We start from the raw sequence: 17,362 nt of genomic DNA, 5'->3' as shown, positions 1-17,362 counted from the left end.
TGAAATTCAGCACCCTCCCTGAGTCATTACCTCTTTGCAGGTCACAGTTCTCCTATTAGGAATCAGGAGATGTCACTGCCCTGGGAGGTTTAGACACCAGAAGACACAGGAGAAAGAAATTGTGGTTGCAGAAGCTCAAGGTCAAGTAAAGGAGACACCCAGTCAGCCGTGACCATGCTGAGCTGGGCCTCCCATGCTGAGGAAAGAAAACCCAGGGGGCTCCCGGTAGATTCTCCGGGTGGGGGTGGGGGGTAAAGGATTCCATCAGAGGAGCAGGGGGTGTGCCCAGAGGGAGTGAGAGCAGTGTGAGTGTGCCAGGACATACAGGAGCTATCCTGCAGGGGGAGGACAGGAGCCTTAGGAAAACAGCCAGCGGGGCGGGGGGGGGGGGGGGGGGGGGGGGGGGTCCTGGCAGAGGCAGGGTTCCAGAAACCCCAAAGCATTCCGGGCCTGCACAGAGCAAGACCCAAACTCCCCAGGCACGTGCTGCTAAGCTAGTGTGCTAGTTTTGGGCTTTCCTCTTGAGGCCATGGGGGAGGGGGGCTTGGGAATGCTGAGAGACAGCTCTGCCAGCGTGGTAGATGGGAAGGACCTGGGCTGGGCACTGGGGCCTTAGAGACAATCCAGGCAGAGGGCAGGGGTGCGTGGATCTCCACATGGAGGCCGCGAGGGGCAGATTCTAGAGGGGAGATACCTTAACTGGGCTGGAGCAGGTGTGTGCAAAACCCCCTGAAAATGTACTCAAGCTTTGCATATGTGTGCAAACATGCTTTTCCTCCTGGGGGAGTTTAATTCTTAAAGAAGTGCACAATCCAAGAACACATCCTTATCTGATGTTGAGGATGCTCAGGTGTTAATGGCCAGGCTTGGGCATTTTACTGGATGAGGCCGAGGGGTAGGAGGGATACAGCGTTGCTCCAAGCTTCTGGGTCCCGCACGGGGTGTCTGGGGACCAGCGTGCAGACGTCCACTCTAGTTACCTGAGCCATGGAGAAGGCGGGAGTCAGGAGGCGCACCCAGTCACCTGTCTGCAGGTCTTTGGGCAGCGTTAATTGGGTTAGTTCAAGCACTGAACAAAGCCCGTCAGGTCCAACGGAGGGAAGACTCCTCGGCCGTGTTCGTTCACACCCCTCCCCTTGGAGGATCCGTGTCTCAGCCGGAGCCGGTTCTGGCCTGGAGCAGGGAGAAGGGGATGCAGCCTGTGCAGGTCTGGTCGGAGAACTCAGCCCAGGAAATGAGCTACAGCCTCACCCCAGGCAAGTGCAGAGCAGCTTCCTGAGCAGCAAGAGGCCTGCTCCCCACATTCCAAAGGTAGCCGGCACCAAGACAAAGGAAGCCCCAGAAAGCCAGCCAGCCAGCAGCTCCCCTGTCCACACTGCTTTCAGCTGCTTTCAGCTGGTCCCAAACAACGGCCTGCCAGCCCCCCAGGAGCCCCGGGGTGGTTTCACTGAGCGGAGGGTGCATTGCAAATTAAAAACAGCAGCCTGCCAGTCAAAGGCAATGTTTTTAAGCACAGAAAAAGGACTACCACTGTGGGGGGCAGATAAAAGGGCTTCTGAGCGCCTCAGTAGCTGCTCACACACAAAAGCACCTCTGTGCCTTTAAACAAGAACTCCTATAAGTGTCCCAGGGTTTCATAACCTGAATGCTGCCCGTAGTGATGTGGTTTGGAAATTAACCTAGCTTTTCTTCCCACTGCTGTTTTACATATTAATTAAAGTGTTTTCCTCAGATTCAGGAATGCCTGCAGGCTGGCTGGGTCTGCAGAGGCCCCGCATTCCCCGCCCCTCCCGCCCCAGCCTCGGTGGAGCAGAGTTCAAGGATTACCATCTTCCCAAGCCGGCAGCACATACCTAGCACCCCCCCCCCCGACCCCCCACACCCCCAGCTCTGTTCTAGGGAACACGCGCTTTCGTAGGTAGGTCCTTTAAACAGTCATCACTTCTTCCCCCACAAGGACTGTGTAGAGTTAAGGCAGGGAAGCTGCCTTGTGAAAGAAATCTTTGACAAGGTGTCTACTGTTTCCTCCACTCTACTTACCTCCTTCAGGGGCCTGTTTGTCTCTCTTTTTCCTCTCCCCACACCCCAGTGCTGGGAAAACATGCAAACAACTCAGATGCCATGAAAAAGTTGTTTTAAGTCATGGAGCTTTTGGAGAATCATGGTGGCCTAACGTTGAAGACCAAACTGTAGAGTTGCTCAGCAGAGTCCCTCCAACAGGAACCAGCAGAGTCCCAGGTTCCTGCACCTGTTTTCACGTGGGACTCTGTGTCTTGATTTGCAACTCTGAATATCATTTTTAAGAACGGAAGAATCCTAGTGGTACTTAAGATATTCGATAATGCCAAGATTAATTTTCTAGCTAAGTACATGTGGTGAACATATCAGAGACCCTAGATAATAAGATTAAGTCATAGTGACTTCCGTAGGTTATGGACATTTTATTTCAGCGCATGCTTTTCAGTTTGGAATTATGAAATTCTTGGATTATACTAAATAAATATATTTCTTCGGGATTTTAGGAAACCCATTTGTTTCCTATAAATTCAAGTGTATAGTGATTTAAACTGTAAAATATAAAATGTAGGGACAACTGGTAATCTATAATGAAGGCAATTAAGTTTATTTACCAAAGGGCAGATGATTCCAAAACTTATATAACAGACTTTTTTTTTTTTTACAGGTAGAGGTAGATACTGGTATAAATCAGTAAACCCAGCTGATTTGTTGGAAGTAAGATCAAGCTACTCTATTTCCCTACTTAGTATTTATCATAAAATCCTAAAGGGGTCAATGGGTTGGGATTCACTGCAGAAGGGTTTGGCGTGCCAGGGAGGGTGGCCTCCACGCCATTCGTCAGCTGTATCATCAGAAATGCTATCCTTGCTCCCTTGCTCCACGGAAATATGTCTACGGCCCGCCCGTCCTGGCAGGTGTGTGTGTGTCACGAGGATGACAGGAATCCTGGTGTGAAGGCCTTCAGTGGCAGGGAAGGCGGGGTCTCCTCTGACTGTGAGCACCCACCCACCACCAGACAGGGCCTGCTTCAGGACTGGAAGGGTCCACGTCCACTGATGGTTCTGCGTGGAGAAGGAAAGGGGAGTCAACCCCTCTGGGGCCTCTTCCAGCTCCAAGATTCTGGAACGTGTCCCAGGTTGTCACAACAAAGGATTCACAAAGGCTGTGCTGAAGCATGCCCGGGGTACACCAGGAGCGCTTCGAGGAGGGGCAGAGCAACCATCACTGCCCATGTCAGGTGCGTTCTGGTCGGAAAGATGGACAACACACGAGATACGTATCTTGTGCAACGCGCAGTGCTGTAAAGAGGGACGCGTGTTGCAGAGAAAGGAGATCGGAAGGGCGTGTATGAACTATGGGGGCGATGGCTGGAGTTTTTATGTAAACAAGTAGCCAGGACAGAAGTCCCTGCCTGACTATCCTGGGGACAGTCCCTGTGATGAGGCTTTGGAATATAGGCGAGGGCCATCGCCGATGACCAAGAAAGAATTCTTGAGACATCTTTGGGGCAAAATGGTGCTTTTATTAAAGCCCAGGGACAGGACCCGTGGGCAGGAAGAGCAGCTGCCCCAGGCCTGTGAGGGTGGCGAGTATATACTTGGGAGTGAGAGGGGTTTGAGGATAGCGTCCTCTCTGGAATTTTGGAAGCAAGGCTTCCAGGACCTTGAGGGGGCTGGCTGCTTTTAGGAAAAGGTCACTGATTACTGTCTAATAAAACCTTGGTCATGAGACCCTTCAGATGTGTATCCGTGGGCCACGTGCTCGGGCGATGATTGCCAACACGTATCTTGGGGGTTTAGAGATAAAGAAAATTTCTAAAGGAATTTTTACGTGTTAAAGTAGGCTTACAGGATCCTGGGGCCGGGTTAAGATTGCCTTCTGCCCTGAGCAAAGCATGAACATCGAGGCAGCTGCGTCCGTAGAGGAAGGTCTCTCTGCCTGTGTCAAAGGGCTTGTCAATGTGCAGCCCCAAGCCTGTGCCTTGTCCTCAGCTAGTCCTCTGTTCCCGCATCACCTACAGCTGGACTGCACTGGGGCTGCTGCAGGGGTTCGGGAGGCAGCTGGAAGCCCAGGGGGGAAGCCCAGGGGACGTAGACACGAATGAAGAGAATGGCAGGGAAGGCTGTGAGGGTTCTACCTGCCCCAGGACCTGGGGAGGGGGTGGCACTGGGGAGCTTAGCCCGTGGGACCGCACTGCATGGGGAGCCATCCTTCTGGAAGGTTCTCAGGACACTGTTGGACTTTTGCTCTGAGTGAAGTTGGGACACATCTGAATAGAGAATCAAGTGAAAGGAGCTGAGGCAAAGGGAGAGACCCCCGTAAGGAAGGAAGCGAGCCATCCTGGAGGGAGTGAGGCTGCGGGAAAGGAGATCCCCACGGGGGTGACACCCAGGGAGACAGTCTTGTCTTACTGCTGTGGGCAGGAGGGAAGAAGGCCACCTCTACTGAGCCCCTGGAAGGATGGAGCCCCTGGAAGGATAAGCGTCGTGGAAGGATGGAGAGCCATGACGTGGGCTGGGGGGCTGCTCCGGACAATAAGGAGGAGGGGGTGCTCAGCCTGGAGCACATCAAACCCTTGATGCCACCAGCCGCCCCAGCGCACCGTCCAGGAGGGTCGGTAGCCTTGCTGGTGGGTGTGCACAGGTAGCAAGTAGAGCCAAGGCCCAAGGCTTGCAGAGTGAGCGTGGGAGGTATTGTCAGTGGGGGGATGAGCCAAACTAAGTGCAGCGGGCAGAGGTGAGGCAGGAGAAGCAGAGAGTGTGTTCTGAAAACCCAGTGCATATTTGTGTAAGGAGGAAAGATTGGTGGTGTCAGAGGTAGCCACCCGGTCAAATCTACCTGACTGGGACATTGCCCGGGGGGGGGTGGGGGAGTGCATGGGAGGGGGAGTGATGAGGAGAGATAGGGGAAAAATAGGGACAGAGATGGGAGAGAGATGAGGGGAGATAGATGGGGGAGAGTTGAGGGAGAGATGGGGGAAAGATGGGGAGAGAAATGGGAGAGAGATGGGAGAGAGATGGGGGAGAGATGGGGGAGAGATGGGGGGAGAGATGGGGGAGAGAATGGGAGAGAGATGACAAGAGAGATGGGGGAGAGGTGGGGAGAGATGGAGAGATGAGGGAGAGATGGGGAGAGAGATGGGGGAAAGGTAGGGAGAGATGGGGAGAGAGATGGGGGAAAGGTAGGGAGAGATGGGGGAAGATGAGGGGAAACGGGAAAGAGATGGGGAGACATGAGACAGAGAGGAAGAGAGATGGGGTAGTTGGGAGGAGGGAGGCAGGGAGGGGGGCAAAAGGAGAAAAGGAAGTAAGAACACATCTCCTTTGTTTGCCTGCTCACGCAGAACCAAGACACCATGCACCAAGAGGAACCTCAGGTGCAGTGCGGGAACATGAGACATCTCCTTCCTATAGTGAGGATGTCTGTGCATCTGCGGCTGATAGGGTAAGACGTGTGGCTTTGGGGGCTAGTTTTCCTTTTCCTGAAGATATCTTGGCCTTGGGGAGGGAAAGCTAGGCCTTCATCCCCCAACTTAAGCCGCTATTTTATTTCTTGTAAAGTCTTCACATGTTCAAAATACTGCATGTGCGTAGTATGGAGTTTGACCTAATTTTCAGTGAATGAAGGAGGGTGGTAGAGGGTTTCTCAAGCGCCAGTAGCATCAGGTGGTTAGATCCTCTAAAGACACATCCGGGGCTCCCCTGATGAATAGGTTCATTAAATACAAGAGGCCAGAAAACAATGACCCACACTTTTGTACATTTGCAGGTGTTACCCATCATCATATCTTAGAAGAACAGACCCGCCAAAACATACAGTACAGAGTATAGCTACGTTCCCCAAACTGGCCACAAAAATAATTTATCAAAATCCAAACTAGTTCCCTATGGTGCCGCGTTTTCAGACCAACCCACAATTCCACAAACAAATGATTTTGAAGACCCAAACATTCACATTCTTTGAGAAATCTTGCAATATTGCTACAAACACTTTAATCAGGGAGAGGCCACCACCCCACCAGATTTAAGCTCCCCTAAAGCTGTTTGCTCCTTAGCAACCACGCAGCATACCTCTCCAGGCTACTCTTTTGGAGTATTTGCACATTTCTACAAGGATTATCCCTGACTTATAAAACCATAGTTACCACCGTGCTCATAATCATAACTTATTATTTTGAGTCAACGTTCTAAATATTTGCAATCTGTGAGAGTCAAGGTTTATGGCCGATGAGATGGTCACTTGTTCCTGCTCTCAGAGTTGAGGCAAATATGGGCCAAAAGGGTGCCAAGTGTCAGTACTGGGTTTGAAGGCATCGGGGAAGTCTTCATGGGGGAGGTAACAGTGGAGAATGGCCTCGGAAGCTGGGGCACTAGCTTTCGCCAGGCAGAGCTAGGGGACTGGGGCACAGGGCCCTCAGGCACAGGGTTGTGCGTCTGCTTGAGCTCAGGCCATCATAGATCAGGCTGCCACAGAGTCATCAGGGCTGGGAACCCTAAAAACTCGATCTGGGACTTTATCCGGTCACTAAGGGATCTGTTGAGGTTTTGTATATGGAGCAATGACATAATCCAAGCTGAATGGCACAGGATTCATTTGGCCATGCAGCAGAGGTGGCCCGATGGCCAGAAAAACACGACAGGAGTCCAACATAATAAACCATGTATTACCGTGGAAATGGCAAGGAAGGCTCAGGTTCCAGGGACACCTCAAAGACCAAATCTGATTGGATGTGGGGAGGCCCCGGGGGGTGCGGAAATAAGCCGTGCATGCTAAGTTTTAGCCTCACCACTCAGAGAAAAAGGTCAGGAGGTGGAATTGGTTTTCAGGGAAGATGACAATCCATTTTTGGACTTGTCCAACCTAAGAGGCCATTAGGAAAACCAAATGTACGCAGGCTGCTGGCAACTGCAAGAGAGGATCAGGGCTTCTGGGATTTGAGCTTACAGCTCAGCTGTAAGCCCTGTCCCTGCACCCCTGTCCCTGCTCCCCCCGTGCCCCTGCACCCCTGCCCCTGCTCTCCCATGCCTTTAGCTGCAAGCCGTCCCCAGGGAGTGGGTGCAAGGCCTGGCCCATGCTGGTGCTCAGAAATGCTTCTGTGACTTCAGGGAGCAGGGACAGGTCCCCTCCTGGTGAGGGAGCTGCTCAGGGGGCTGTGAGCTACTGTCTGGGTGCCTCGAAGGCTGTCACCACAGCACGGTCAGAGTCAAAGCCAGAGTGCAGAGGGGCAGAGAGTGACCAGTGACTGGGAGGAAACACAGATGAGCCCATCGGCCTCCTCTGCCTGGGAAAACGGCCTCCTGAGGCCTCCTGCAGCTCAAGCGCTGTCCCTGATTCTTCACAATGGAATTAGTGGCTCCAGCCTCTGGTGTCTCCATGGTCTTTGTTCTTTATGCAAAGCCCCAGTGACACAATCCAGTCATTGATATGCTCACCAGCCCCTGTGCCACGACCCTGCCCACAGGATTGGGCTGAGGGCCCCAGGCAGGAGGATGCCCCCCAGCGCCCAGGAGCAGAGTATGGCTGTGGAGGCAGAAGGAGGGGAGGCAGGTCTGGTAGGAGGACCGGGGAGGGAGCCCGGGCACGTGGACATGGGGCCCCCGGCACAGAGCCAGGGCCCTGCTAGGATCACAGGAGGCCCCCGTCACAATCGTGCAGGAGAAAGGACTAACAGAGAGCATCAGTAAATCTAAACTGCGAGTAGAAATTATGGGGTTGACTTGGGGGTGATCTTGGTGGGGGACAGTCAGGAAGACCCCTGGTGGGGCTTTCGTGGCTGGCCTCTCAGCTTCAGGATGACTGGGGTAGATGGCAGGTGGAACCCAGGCGGGGCAGGAGGGACCAAGAGACTAGAGAGAAGGTCCTGCTGGCTCGGGACAAGTTCAAGGCGCGCCCGTGGCCACAGGATGCTGCAGGCTGACAGCTCCAGCACTGCAACCACAGACACCTGTCAGCCTTCCCCTTTGCTCTGAAGCCTTTGCTTTGAGTTTGCAAAGTGGTTGGGTGACTGCTAATCTGGACGGGGCTCCCTTAGATTTTGTGACAAGCAGACTGCCTGGTCCCTGCCCTGTGGTCCCCCCTAGCCAGCATGTGCGCCCGGGCTTGTTCCACACAAGGGGGGATTCTAGGAGCGCAAGCCTAAGCTGCAGGGCTTCTTGAGGACAGGTTTGGGACTTCCTTGTCTCTTCATCCACATTCTGGTTGCCACAGCAAGTCACAGCTTGGCCACACTCAGGAGAGGAGGGAGGCTGTGGCAACAGGAGCCTAAAGGCTCAGACGGAGGATGGGATGCCCGGTGGGGCCAGAAGCTGGGACAGGAAGGGGACAAGAAGGGGACGATGAAGTGGCCAGCCAGGGGGCTTCTGAGTTTGAAACCTTGGCAACGGATCCCTTCTATCTCCTGACAAGGCCTAATGAGGGGATCTTGGAGTTCTAGTGACTATTGTCATCAGCCCCACAGATTGTCGCGTAGTGAACTGAGTACAGGATCTTAAATGATTTAATGCTTGTCACTTCTGATCAAATGGATGCATGTGTTGAAGGGCCTGTGGCCTGATACAAGTGATTAGTATAGATATTTGCTGAGTGAATCTAATTCAATCATTTATGAGATAATTCACATGTCAGCAACACGAGGCCCAGAGAGGTAAAGTAATTTGCTCAACATCACACAGGAGAAGAATCTTCTTGAATCCTAGTCTGTTCTTTCTCCTTTTCATTCTTTTTTTTTTTTTTTAAGATTTTATTTATTTATTCATGACAATACACAGAGAGGAGAGAGAGAGGCAGAGACACAGGCAGAAGGAGAAGCAGGCTCCATGCAGGGAGCCCGATGTGGGACTCGATCCCAGGTCTCCAGGATCACGCCGTGGGCTGAAGGCGGTACTAAACCACTGAGCCACCCGGGCTGCCCGCTCCTTCTCATTATTTATTTTATTTATTTTATTTTTTCCTTTTTATTCTTTATTAATTACTGTTTTGTAAGTGATAGAGAAAAGAGACTGATGGAAGAGACAGTAACTTTAAGTCACATAATTTTTCCTTAAGTTACCTTCCCCCCAAAGTGTGTGGCTACGTGACACACTCTATTGGCAAAATGGATTAGCCTATAATATCAGGAACCAGATTCTCTGCCACTCACTTAACACAGCAGTTTGGAAAATCAAACCCAAGAAAGTGGTACCTTTATTTTATAACAAATCATGCATGATTTATTTCAGCCTCAGAATGTCCCTCGACAGCCAGTTCCAGATTTACTTCAGAGCCTCTCTTGGGTTCCAGCGTTCAAGGAAGACTTCAGTAAGAGAGGATCCTTGTGGTTTTATCCTTAATCTGCTTCCCAGCATTTTCTTTTGTCAGGAAACAAGTGGGGATGCTTTCCCCAAACTGCACGATGGTCCCTTGGCTAAGAAGAACCCCAGACAGACCACAGAGGCAGCCAGGACACAGGCGGGGGCTTCCAGGCGAGCCTCCCAGACGAGCCTCCCAGATGAGCCTCCCGAGTAAGCAGGAGCCATAAGACGTACCCGCACACAAGTGATCCAACGAGAGGACATCTGTCCGCGAACAAGCAGGAGTTATCAGCAGGTGACAGCTGGAGCCGGTTTTACAGACATCTCATTATAAAGGAAAACATGGATCCTGTTCATCCTATAAAGGATCGCATTCTTATGCATTGGTTATATAAATTTATATAGTAATACTATTTAATCTTTCATGTCTGGGGGTGCCCAGGTGGCTCAGTGGGTGATGCACCAGGTCATGATCTCAGGGTCCTGGGGTCGAGCCCCACATTGGGCTCCCAGCTCAGCGCAGAGTTGGCTTCTCCCTCTCCCCCTCACCCTGTTCATGCTTTCTCTCTCTCTCTCTCTGCCAAGTAAATAAATAAAATATTTTTCAAAAGATACATAATAAATAAATAAATAAATAAATAAATAAATAAATAAAACTTTCATGTCTGTATGAGCATTCAGATATGTATGTATGTATGCATTTCTTATTCAAATACACGGGTAAACGTTATCTAATACTAACTAGATAATTATTTTTCCTTTTCCATTCTCAATCACTTCTGAGACTCTAAAACATTTAAAGGGAAATTACTGTATTGATATATTGACCTGTCGTAGTGTGGGTGGGCATGGCGGATGGTCAACGACTTGTCACCCATAGAAAGGCGCATGGACACTGCTTCAGGGGTGCTGGAAAGCCACTGGGGAGGGATCTGGTCTGGTTTACATTGTCTGCATCTCACTGAGGTGTCCAGAGAAGGGGATGGGATGGGGGAAGAGCTCAAGGGGAGATGCTTGGTATCTACAAGGGGAGCTGGTGAGAAGGGGCAGGTGAAAGCACCAGGGTTTGCCATGTGGGGTGCTGATGAGAGAAGAATCCAAGGTGAAGAACCCCAGCTTCTAGGCCTGTGTATTTGGTGGGTGGGGAAGACTGGTGGGCAGGACAGGCTTTGATAAATAAAGGGGTCTCTTTTGAGGCAGCCCGGGTGGCTCAGTGGTTTAGCACCACCTTCAGCCCAGGGCCTGATCTTGGAGACCCCGGATCAAGTCCCACATCAGGCTCCCTGCATGGAGCCTGCTTCTCCTTCTGCCTGTGTCTCTGCCTCTCTCTCTCTCTCTCTCTCTCTCTCTCTCTGTGTGTCTCTCATAAATAAATAAAATCTTTTTTAAAAAAGGGGGGTCCCTTTTTATTACATTGCTTTCATGGACATCGAGGTGTGTCATCGGCACACAGATGGAACTTGGGGCCCTGTGATCTCATGAGATTGCCATCCCAGATTCCATGTTTTGGAAAGAGGTGGCAGTGAGGCGGAGAGAGAGAATGTTTGGCAAGAACAGCCAAATGGGGGATTCAGGGGGGATGACAGGTCTAGGCAAGAATATGATTTGCTGTGCTATGTCCTGATGAGGTGTGCAGTCAGAAGTTGTGTCCTTGAAGTGGAGACACGTGGAAGTCAGGGTCCAGCACACAGATTTGCAGGTACAGTCATGGATGTGTGATGGTGTCCAGGGAAGGGTATGAGGTGACGAGCAATGGGACAGAGAGTAACACCGATTTCTAGGACAGGGAGAGAAAATGCATCAATGGAAGGAGCCGTGTCACACATACTCGAATGTGCAGGAAACGTTTCCCCACATCTGGTTAGTGTCGCTGTCCTTTCTGGTCCTTATGCAATACAAAACTAAGAAAGGCAGGTTTGATGTGGTTGATCACTCCTCAGCACCACTGGGTAAATTCGCAGAAAGGAAGAAGGAAAGTTGGCTATGGTCACAACGCGGTAGGACCCCAGGGTCCCAGGGAGGGAAGAAGCTTTCCTGCAACTTTGCACGATTCCACATCATTTCTCCTTGAAATTCCAGAAGCCAACTTTTGCATGTATCTCTGTGATAAGTGGGTGACAGATGGAAAGTCTCCTTGTCTGTCTCAGGGTTCAACAGAGATTACTTTCATGGCGTGATGGCATTGGTGGGACAATCAAATGAGTCACACAGAAGGACCCAGGCCTCCTGCCTTGGAGGAGGCCAGTGGTTCAGCTCTTCAGTGCCCTGTTAACCAGCTGCAGTTACCCTACTACCATGTCAGGAGTTGATCTTGGGGTTTGTTAGTCTTGTCACTAGGGAAGGAGAATTTGAGGAAGAATGGAGAAGGTATGAGATACTGACTTTAAGAGTTAGGTCCTCTTCCCACACACATTTCCCACATAAGCTGAGTTTTGCATCCTATGCCCCTTGCTGCCCCAAGGACCATCCCTACAGCAGCAGCATCACCGGGGGCTGTTGGACATCCGGAGCCTCAGGCCTACCCCAGGCCCACCCACTCACTCAGATTCTACATGCTAACACAATCCCCGGGGAATCTGTGTGCACATCAACAGCTGAAAAACATTATTACACATTATTAAATGACATCCACTTGAATTTTTCCAAAGAAAAGCTTTCAAAGGGACTAACCAGACTCCTCATCTTTCAGGAGAAGGCTCACCTGGCTTATTTCAGGTGTGCCCTGAAGCGCCAAAGAGAAACTGTGCAGATAATCCCCTTAGTGGCTGACGTGGCTTCGTTCACGCTTCAAAGAGTACCTTCAGGCCTGTTCACGGGGCTGTGGGCACACAGAGGCCCTCTGAGCTCTTCCCCTCTGCCTACCGCTCAGGATGGATGTCTAAAGTGGCTTCACAGCAGCAGAGATCTGCTGCCCACAGATCTGGAGGCTGGCATGCCAAGAGTGGGGGGCCGGCAACCCTCTACTGGGTCTCAGACCACATATGTCCTCATGCAAAGGGAGCCCTCTAAGCCTGTCTGACCTCAGGACCTCGGCACCTCTCATACTGTCACCCTGGGGGTGAGGTTTCAACAACCTAGTCTGGGGGTATGCACATGTTCCGTCTAGAGCAACAAACAAAGATTAGAAATTATTTTATAGACAACGACACAGAAACGATTTCAATAGATGTTTTAAATTTACTTACATGTGCACTTTGGTGCCGATCAATAATCACCAGCCACACCTTGAATGCAAAGGAGACATAATGAAAAGTTTTATTTTCTTCCTCGAGATAGTTTAGAAAGCCGGGGAGTGGACCGAGGGACTGCAGACGGAGTGAGGGCATGAGATCACTTTCCGGTGAACCTGCTCTTAAGCAATCAGATGAAAGTTCGAGATGCCGTCCATCTGGCCTGTGCACCAGCCTGAGTCACCGGGTAGACAAGCAGCTGCGGGCTGCCCTGAGCATCCTCACCCTGCACAGGCTGCCTTGCTCGGCCTGCGCGGCTCTTTGCTGTAGGTACTCACTCCTGGGGTTGAGCTGATTTTCCAGGGTTGAGCAGAGCCACACCTGGATGCCTCCAGGTAATCAGGAGAAAACTTTCAGTGGAAGGGAAATAACATACCTTTGAATAATCGGAATGTGTGTGCAGAAGGAAATAATGACTCTTTGGAACGGAGCAGCTTTGCTTGCTATTGGAGGAGCGTGGAGGGGAGAGGAGGCAGACATGGTAAGAGGCTCTCGTGATGGCTTCCTGCTTTATTATTTAATCAGCTTTCTAGAGGATGCTGGAAAGGAGGCTTCATTGACAGAGCCTGGGTTTAGGAGATCCTGGAGGAAAAAGCCCCCAAGGAATGCCACCTGGCAAAGCTGGTGGAACCCGAAACAGGGTATGACATGGCTGAACTTGATGCAGAGGTGTTATTTTAATTTTATGTCACCAAGACCTGAGTTAGACACGTGGCCCTTTATACGGGAGCCTTCATGAGTGCGCTGACTTTGAGTAACTCCTGGGGTATTGTGATGAACAAAGGGAGCCCGGGTCCCTCTGTGCACCCTTGGGGACACTAATGCTGCCCACAGAGGGCTGGCTCTGGATGCCAGCTGGACGTCGTTGGGACAGGCTGAACAGATGAAAGCAGGAAGCAGCGGCTTTGAACCAAGAACTTCATATTTTCAGAAAATGGACCGGACGGCAGGAAGGAGTGCGAGGTTGCTTTGGGAGCAGTAAACAAGTCTGGGCCACCTGCCGGGGAGGAGCCCTGACATCTCCAGTAGGTCCTCGAAAGCTCAGGGGGCTGGCATGAGCAGGCAGCAAGCATCCCTTCCCTCCTCGTGCTCCATGGGAGGACGCATCCAGAGTGCGTTTGGGGCTGGGGTAAACTGGATGTGGCTGGGAAACCCCACAGGAGAGCCACGGCCTGGAAGAACCCGGCCTGACAGCACCGTGCCAGGCTCCTGCCAGCAGGTGCCCCGGGCGCCCAGAAGCTCCCTCTTGCCTGGGTTCCCTTACCTCTCACATTCTTTAGGGACGGCCTGGCTTGCTCTCAGCCCCACACCTCCCTCCTCCTTTGCAAGGAGTCTGAGAGGTGTGTGAACACTCTGCCAGACGGCAGAGCTCTGCAGAGCTGGACGCCTGTGTGTGTCCTCTCACGCCGTTGCACATGAACCGGCCTCTGTTGTTTTTTAGGGGGGACCTGCTCACCCACACCCAGCACGACACAGCTAAAAACCAAACCTCTAATCTTACAAAGTTACTATGGGCTTCCTCTGGCAGTGCTGGATGGTGGAGAGAGATGCCTTGTAAAGAAAAATACACAGCCAGAGAGAGGGCACTTTCTTAAAACCTTATCTTCGCTTATTTTAGCAGGACACGCCAATCTCCGTTCCTCAGCATGTCAGTGAGTATTCCTTGCCCTGTGAGGACGGGTGAGACCGTGATGATGTTTTATGCTTTGCTTTCTTTGGACAGCGCAGTTTTTCACAGATGTCCCTGATAATGATGATACTCAAGATCCCAATAATGTGATAACAGTAATTGCATTAGTGGGTATAGAAACCATAGAGCCTGGTGATCTGTGGTTATGCTGACTCATGACAATAACCCTCTGAAACGTGGGGTGACTGGCTCAGCACCATCAGGACCCTTGCTGACAGGGGGCCAGCCTCACTTTACCTGTGAACCTCGCAGGAAGCCCTCCAGGTGAGTGGCAGGTGATGACCCGGCACACGCGATGTCCTGCCGTGGAGACCAGCCTGGCGGCTCATAAGCGCGTGCCCGGTGCCGTGAGCAGGCTCAGCAGCCCCGACGGCCTCGGCTCCCACACACTGCTCGTGGTCATGTCGGTGATGAAGAGGGGGTCACCACACCATCAGCTGTGCTTCCCAAGGCAGCTCTGGGGTGCACAGAAGCCGCCGGCCTTGTCAAGACAGCAGAGAGGAGAGGGCTCCCTAGCAGGGTCTGCTGCCCGATGCCTTGCTCCCAGCCTTCTGGTGCATCCACCGCAGGCTCTAGGAGACATACTCTTTCTGCTAATGTCTGGCCTGCCATGTCCTTCCCTTTTCACGGAATATATACTCACCCCAAATGAATATCCCTCCAATTTCAAGGGAAGTTTCTTTTTTTTTATTTTTTTAATTTTTATTTATTTATGATATTCACAGAGAGAGAAAGAGAGAGAGGCAGAGACACAGGCAGAGGGAGAAGCAGGCTCCATGCACTGGAGCCCGATGTGGGATTCGATCCCGGGTCTCCAGGATCGCGCCCTGGGCCAAAGGCAGGCGCCAAACCGCTGCGCCACCAGGGATCCCTCAAGGGAAGTTTCTGTTGTTTGCTTAATGCTTTCTGCCTCCAATTCCACCCATTCTCTGGATTAGGCAGTAAAGCAAAACTCTTAACAACTATGATACATTTTGATAGATTATCTGCATAACTGATTCACATTTAAACAAGATAGTTAAGTAGTTAGCTGAAAATGTGAAATGGTAGAGCAGGAACTGAGATTTGGCCTCCTTCTCATTTCAGCCCCAGGGCCTTTGCACATGCTAACCCCTAAGCCTTCAATACTCTTCCTCTGAATGTCTACACAGCAGTGGGGGGGCAGGGCGCAGAGCTCAGGGCTCTGCTCAAGGGTCACCTTCCAAGAGAGGCCCTTTCTAGCCACCATAGAAGACATTGCTTCCCCTTGTCCCCCAAGCTAGCCTTCTCTACACTATTCCCTATCTTATCTTCATCTCATGTTTAGTGATTTGTTTGTCACTCGAAGTTTTGTGAGTGCGAGGACGCAGGTTTCCTCCCCACACTGGCTCCAGTGCCTATAAGAGTGCCTGGCGTAGAAGAGACACACAATAAACATTGTTGAAGAAACTAGTGGTGTTGAAAGGGAAGGTTCTCTGTGACATGTCTCAGATGTGGAGGTGCAGATAGTGACTTGGCTTCTCAATTACCTGGACGCGAACATGTTCACAGCTGGACGTGGACAATCCTGCTTTTCTATGTCTTCTGAGTGGGGAAACCGGAGTGAATTTTCTGGTCTAGTGACTCTCATTGTGAATTACTGTCGAACAAATTTCCCCATTGCCTCCACGAAGCTCAGTGAGGAACCAGAGCTAAGGACGTCCTGCCAGAGTCGAGGTTCATGTATAATCTTAGTCATTGTAAATGGGTACATGTTCTCCTGAGAAGGTGGAGGTTTTCTCACCGCATGGATCACGTAACTGCTAATGATGTACCTCTGTATGTATCTCTCTTTCAGCACTGCACATGTCACAGTAAACATGTGCAAGGTAAACCATGACTGTGGTGCCTGACACTTTCAGCTCTTGTCCATGAGCACCTCAAGCCTCTGGACCAAGTCCCTCATACAGTTCAGAGTCATGTGATTTTAAAACTCCTTGAGAGAAAAAGAAGCCAAATAAAAGGTATATATTTTAAAAAATCAAACCACGCAATCAAGTTAATGCAAAAGAAGCAGGTGTTTTTGAAGTCAGATCTTTTTTTTTTTTTTAAGGTTTATTTATTTATTCGTGAGAGACACAGAGAAAGGCAGAGACACAGGCAGAGGGAGAAGCAGGCTCCATGTGGGGTGCCCAATGTGGGACTCGATCCCAGATCCCAGGATCATGCCCTGAGCCGAAGGCGGATGCTCAACCACTGAGCCACCCAGGCATCCCTGAAGTCAGATCTATACACATGATTTGTCTCCCCCTCTTCCTTAGACCGAGAGCCCAGTTACATTTCAGGGTGTAATGTTCCCAGTTCAAAGTCCGTTTCCCACCTTCTCCTGCAGCTTTTACATGTGCAAAAGCCTGTGTGATTCTTGGAGCTGCAGAAGCCACATTGGACCACGAAGAAAACCTGAAGACAGAAGCCATTCACAGGGGACAGCAGAGCTTCATGACAGAAGGAGCCATGGTCCTGGGAAACTTTGTGAAAATCCCATACCAATTTGAAATGTCCACATAAACAGTTCTTTGTTTGAACCATTGTTGTTTTGACCTTTTTGTCCTAGGGAGCTACATGTAATTCCGCACATGCTAGGTATTGAGCGAACACTGGGATTGAATATCAGTCACGTATTATAATTCGGAAGATGTATTTTAATTCCCTGAGTAGTGTTATGCATTCATAAAGCCAATAAACAAGGTAAATATTGAGAAATAATGCAAGTGTACAATACAGTATAATCATTCAAAAACAATGAACTCACTTAGACTGGTGCTGTTCAAGTAGTATACAATACAAAGGCATTCATTCAAAATATTCAGCAAACATTTGTTGAGCCTACTATGCACCACATGCTGTGTTCACTCTACCAAGCACAGTGGGAAAGACCTGCCAATTGGATTGAGTGTTTTGAGTTCTGACTCATTATATATTAGCTGTGTGACCCTGAGCAAATTGTGCAATCTCTCTGAGCTTTGGTGCTCTGGATTATACTTAGCCTTTAGGGATTTGTGAATCCAGAGAAGTGAGTAACCAGCTCTGCCTAGGTGAAATGAAAATAGGTTGTGTTGTCATTAAGACTGCTCACCAGATATTTCTGGATTCACTCCTTCTGAACCATGGTGGTG

General features: G+C 50.7%; 2 long non-coding RNA genes across 3 annotated transcripts; both read left to right on the top strand.

Moving 5' to 3' along the window:
* The first annotated feature begins 3,066 nt into the window (after window positions 1–3,066).
* Window positions 3,067–9,842, top strand: LOC140608273 (uncharacterized). Of its 2 annotated transcripts, none has more exons than XR_012010295.1 (3): window positions 3,067–3,256; window positions 5,363–5,463; window positions 9,376–9,842. It is a non-coding gene; the product is annotated as an uncharacterized lncRNA (long non-coding RNA). The 2 variants fall into 2 exon arrangements; XR_012010296.1 differs by lacking the exon at window positions 3,067–3,256 and adding an exon at window positions 4,375–4,648.
* Window positions 9,843–13,363: 3,521 nt separating this feature from the next.
* On the top strand, window positions 13,364–16,744 carry LOC140607834 (uncharacterized). The gene is made up of 4 exons (XR_012009738.1): window positions 13,364–13,563; window positions 14,157–14,190; window positions 16,045–16,210; window positions 16,579–16,744. It is a non-coding gene; the product is annotated as an uncharacterized lncRNA (long non-coding RNA).
* The last annotated feature ends 618 nt before the right edge of the window (window positions 16,745–17,362 follow it).

The sequence above is a fragment of the Canis lupus genome, chromosome 17, assembly GCF_048164855.1.
Source record: "Canis lupus baileyi chromosome 17, mCanLup2.hap1, whole genome shotgun sequence".
Taxonomy (NCBI): domain Eukaryota; kingdom Metazoa; phylum Chordata; class Mammalia; order Carnivora; family Canidae; genus Canis; species Canis lupus.
Note: the sequence above shows the minus strand (reverse complement) of the source record. Positions and strands in the feature narration are given on the sequence as shown.